Consider the following 6,000-nt stretch of genomic DNA (forward strand, 5'->3'; position numbering starts at 1 on the left):
CTATGAAAAATAATCTAACCATGGGGTCCAGGGGAGAGACAAAAGGAAACATACATTGTTTATTAATCCTGGGAGTCTACCACCTTCCAGAGCAACACAAAATGCAGGCAACAAGGGGATTTTGGACACAGATCCAAATAAGCAAGAATCAGGAGTCAGGGCAAAGGCAGAGAGAGATTTTCTCCAGGTCCTTGATCTATTTCTGTTTTAAAATATTAGTAGCAAGACTCACAGCAAAGTGTCCCTCGCCAGCTAAGTCACAACTCTCTATTATATGGTCTTCCAGGAATTGACTCTAATTTGCTCAGTGATGCTTAGATCCACACAAGGAAAATAAAGCTAATGTAGGCCCCATGGAAACTTCAGGAAACAAGCTCCACATATTTATATACCAAAACTGCAGGTACACAGTGGCATAGCAGGAAGCTCTGAGACCCAAAGCAAGATTTCAGAAAAGCTTTTTTGTTTTAAACTATGAAAATAAATAGGCCTCTAACTTCATGCACTAAAGGGGCTTGTGGAGTAGTATTTACACCTGTGGAGAGTGGAAGGCAGTGGCTGAGAGGATCAGAGTTTTTCCTCTGACTCTGACCAGTTTTCAATTATTTTTGCAGTGACTTCATGCAGGCCCAAGATCCCAGAGTGTTTTACTCAAGTTGTGTATATAACCCAAGGAAATGGGCAACTCTAATCTAAAAAAGCTAAGTTAAAATGGGTAAATGCCAACTGGTGTCTTGAGTCCCTCTATTTCAGAGGAGACTGTCATGGGGTGGCCTTAGATGCATCACCTAAACTGTTGAGTATTCCTCCCCTTCCGTGAGATGAAGGAGGCACCACTTCAGGCAGATAAAGCTTGAGGATCAAATTGGAAGATACATAGAAACATTTTAGAGGTTGGAGGGTTAGGAATCTTATAGAAGTTTCATATGCTCCTTTTTTTTTTAATTTTTTATTTTATTTTATTTTTTTAACATTTTATAATTTTTAATTTTTTATAAACATATATTTTTATCCCCAGGGGTACAGGTCTGTGAATCACCAGGTTTACACACTTCACAGCACTCACCAAAGCACATGCCCTCCCCAGTGTCCATAATCCCACCCCCTTGTGAGATTAAGAGTCACTTATGGTTTGTCTCCCTCCCAATCCCATCTTGTTTCATTGATTCTTCTCCTACCCACTTAAGCCCCCATGTTGCATCACCACTTCCTCATATCAGGGAGATCATATGATAGTTGTCTTTCTCTGCTTGACTTATTTCGCTAAGCATGATACGCTCTAGTTCCATCCATGTTGTCGCAAATGGCAAGATTTCATTTCTTTTGATGGCTGCATAGTATTCCATTGTGTATATATACCACATCTTCTTGATCCATTCATCTGTTGATGGACATCTAGGTTCTTTCCATAGTTTGGCTATTGTGGACATTGCTGCTATAAACATTCGGGTGCATGTGCCCCTTTGGATCACTACGTTTGTGTCTTTAGGGCCAACAGACACATGAAAAGGTGCTCCATATCACTCGGCATCCGGGAAGTACAAATCAAAACCACAATGAGATATCACCTCACACCAGTCAGATGCTCTTTTTTTAAGTGATATGGTGTTGGTGGAACATGGAGGGTGGTTTTCAGATATTCCTTCAATGTCTAATCCCCAGATTTATATCTTGAGGATAGATATAGCTACCCCAATATGCTTGCTTTTCTTTTTCCTTCCTTTCCACTTCTTTATTCATCCCCATTCCATTCTGGAATTATAAACCTTTTCTAGTGCCCTGTGTTTCATTTCTGGCCCTACATGTTCTATGGCATTTAGGCATTTAGGCCAATTATGTGATGTTCTGATCATGATGATGCAGTGGACCAGTCCAAGCTAGCTTTAGGAAGTTTCACCTGTTGTGTTCTATAGGAAGTAGACTCCTCAACGGGGATAAATGGGCAGGAGAGTTTTTAGTGAGTGAGGAAGGAAAGGGAACAAAGCCAGATTGGGTGGAGGGAGAAGTTTAGCTATAATATTGTTTTGAAAAGGCCTCTGCCAACACTGTAGGGAATTCTGAATCCTGTAGGGAAAAATGTCCAGGCTCTCTTATCCCTGTGAAGATAACTTATTGAATTCAAGCAGCCTTGGGAAAGTCAGTCACCTTCAGCTATGGCAATAGGAACCTGACAGCTGAGATCTCTCCCATCAGCAGTCTTAGTAGCTGGGGAATAAATCCTTTATTTCTGATAGAGGATCTGAGTGATGCATCTCGGTACTCTCCCCCAGAGGCCATTAAGCCACCATGATTATATCCATCATTTACTGAGGGTTGACCTTTTATGTTTCTGTATAAGGAAACTCATTATCACACTGTGGCATCAGATACAGAATTTGAAGCAAGACACTCAAGTTAAGGGCCCAGGAGAGATAGCGCAAGTAAGTCTAGGAGATTCTCATTATCTAGATTAAGTAGAAACTATGGGAATCTGGACAAAAACTAAGTCAGAAGGACTAATTAGGCCTCAGAAATCAAGATTGACAAGAAGGCAGGTCTAGGTGTAAGTACAGAAGAAAGACCGAGAACCAGCACTAGCAAGTTCACAAACAGGGCAGAGGAAACATTCCATGCTCACAGATTGGAAGAACTAATATTATTAAAATGTCTATGCTCCCCAAAGCAATCTACACATTTAATGCAAACTCTATCAAAATACCATCAGCTCTTTTTACAGAGCTGGAACAAACATCCTTAAAATTTATATGGAACCAGAAAAGACCCTGAATAGTCACAGGAATGTTGAAAAAGAAAAACAAAGCTGGTGGCATCACAGTTCCAGACTTTAAGCTATACTACAAACTGTAATCATCAAGACAGTATAGCACTGGCACAAAAACAGACACATGGATCAATGGAACTAAATAGAGAACTCAGAAATCCATTCTCAACTCTGTGGTCAACTAGTCTTCAACAAAACAGTTAAGAATATCCAATGGAGGGGCACATGGGTGGCTCAGTTCATTAAGCAACTGCCTTCGGCTCAGGTCATGATCCCAGAATCCTGGGATCAAGCCCCACATCGGGCTCCCTGCTTGGTGGGGAGCCTGCTTTTCCCTCTCCTTCTGCTGTTCTGCCTCTTTGTACTTTCTTGATCTCTCTGTCAAATAAAATAAATAAATAAATAAATAAATAAATAAATAAAATCTTAAAAAAAAAAAAACTTCAACAAATGGTGCTGGGAAATTGGACAGCCACAAGCAGAAGAATGAAACTGGACCACTTTCTTATATCACACACAAGAATAAACTCAGTGGGATGAGAGACCTAAATGTGAGATAGGTATCCATACAAATCTTGGAGGAAAAGGCAGGCAGCAACCTCTTTGGCCACCGCCACAGCAACGTCTTGCTAGACACATCTCCAAAGGCAAGGGAAATAAGAACAAAAATGAACTATTAGGACTTCACCAGGATAAAAACCTTTTTTACAACAAAGGAAACAATCAACAAAACTAAAGGTAACCTATGGAAGGGGAGAAGATATTTGCAAATGTCTTATCAGATAAATGATTAGTATTCAAAATCAATAAAGAACTTGTCAAACTCAACACCCAAAGAACAGAAAATCAGTCATGAAGTGGGCAGAAGGCATGAACAGATACTTCTCCAGAGAAGACACACAAATGACTAATTAGACACATGAAAAAATGCTCAACAGCACTTGACATCAGGGAAATTCAAATCAAAATCACAATGAGATACCACCTTGCATGAGTTAAAATGGCTAAAATTAACAAGTCAAGAAACAACAGATGGTGGTGAGGATGTGGAGAAAGGGGAACCAGCCCTCTTACACTGTTGGTGAGAATTCAAACTGGTACAGGTACTCTGGAAAACAGTATGGGGGTTCCAAAAAAGTTAAAAATAGAACTATCCTATGACCCAGCAATTCCACTGCTGGTATTTACCCAAAGAAACAAACTTAGTGATTTGAAAGGGCACATGCACCCCAGTGTTTACAGCAACAGGGTCCACAATAGCCAAACTATGGAATGAGCCCAGACATCCATCAACAAATGAATGGATAAAGAAGATGTGTTATGTATACACACATGCACATACATACACACAGGAATAATACCCAACCATCAAAAATAACAAAATCTTGCTATTTACAATGACATGGATGAAACTAGAGGATATTATGCTAAGCGAAATAAGTCAATCTGAGTAAGACAATACCATATGATTTCACTCATATGTGGAATTTAAGAAACGAAACAGATAAACATAGGGTAAGGGAAGGGAAAATGAAATAAGATGAAAATAGGGAGATAAACCATAAGGACTCTTAACTTTAGGAAACAAACTGAGTGTTGCTGGAGGGGAAGCGGGTGGGGGGATGGGGTAATTGAGTGATGGACATTAAGGAGGGCACTTGATGTAATGAGCACTGGGTGTTATACGCAACTGATGAATCATTAGATTCTACCCCGAAACCAATAATACAGTATATGTTACCTTAATTGAATTGAAATAAAAGATTTAAAAAAAACATGGGGGGCACCTGGGTGGCTCATTTGGTTAAGTTTCTGCCTTTGGTTTAGGTCATGATCCTAGGGTCCTGGGATTGAGCCTTGAGTCAGTCTCCCTGCTCAGTGGGGGACCTCCTCCCTCTCCCTCTGCTGCTCTTCCTGCTTGTGCTCTCTCTTTTTCTTTTTTTTTTTTTTAAGATTTTATTTATTTGTCAGAGAGAGAGAAAGAGAGCACAGGCAGACAGAATGACAGGCAGAGGCAGAGGGAGAAGCAGGCTCCCCGCTGAGCAAGGAGCCCGACGTGGGACTCGATCCCAGAACACTGGGGCCATGACCCGAGCCAAAGGCAGCCGCTCAACCAACTGAGCCACCCGGGCATCCCCTGCTTGTGCTCTGTCTCTCTCAAATAAATAAAGTCTTAAAAAAAAAAAACCCCATATAGTCATCTCAATAGAGGCAGAAAAAGCATTTGACAAAATTCAACACCTTTTTAGGATAAAACTCTCAACAGAGTACATATAGAGGGAACGTATTTCAACATAATAAGCATATATGAAACCCACAGCTAATATTCTACTCAATGGTGAAGAACTGAGAGCTTTTCCTCTGAGTTTAGGAACAAGACAAGGATGTCTTCCACTCTCACTGAATTTATTCAACACAGTACTAGAAGTCATAGCGACAGTAATCAGACAAGAAGAAAGAAAAGGCTTCTAATTGGTAAAGAAGAAGTAAAATTTTCACTATTTACAGATGACATTATCTATCTATAGAAGCCTTGAGACTCCACCAAAAATCTATTAGAACTAACCATTGAAGTCAATAAGGTTGCAAAATACAAAATCAGTGTACAGAAATCCATTGCATTTCTATACACTAATAACAAAGTAGTAAAAAGAAATTAAGAAATATGTAATTTCACCAAAAAGAAAAAAATATCTAGGAATAAACCTAAAAAAGGACATGAAAGACCTATTCTCTGAAAACTATGACATTGATAAAAGAAATTGAAGACAGCACAAACAAATAGAAAGAAACACCATGCTCATGGATTGGAAGAATTAATATATTTAAACTACAGATTCAGTGCAGTATCTATCAAACAACAATAGCATTTTTCACAGAACTAAAATAAATAATCCTAGAATTTGTATGTAAACACACACACACACACAAATCACTGAATAGCTAAATCAATCTTGAGAAAGAAGAACAAAACTGGAGGTATCAAAATCCCAGATTTTAGTATATATTACAAATCTTTGGTAACCAAAACAATATGGTAAAGGCACAAAAACAGACAGGTAAGATCAATCGAATAGGCTAGAGAGCCCAGAAATAAACCCCACTTATATGGTCAGTTAATATATAATAAAGGAGGCAAGAATATAAAACAGGGTAAACACAATCTCTTCCATAAATGGCAATGGGAAAAATGGATAGCTACATGCAAAAGAATGAAATAGGACAACTTTCTGACACCA

The sequence above is a fragment of the Mustela nigripes genome, chromosome 13, assembly GCF_022355385.1.
Source record: "Mustela nigripes isolate SB6536 chromosome 13, MUSNIG.SB6536, whole genome shotgun sequence".
Taxonomy (NCBI): domain Eukaryota; kingdom Metazoa; phylum Chordata; class Mammalia; order Carnivora; family Mustelidae; genus Mustela; species Mustela nigripes.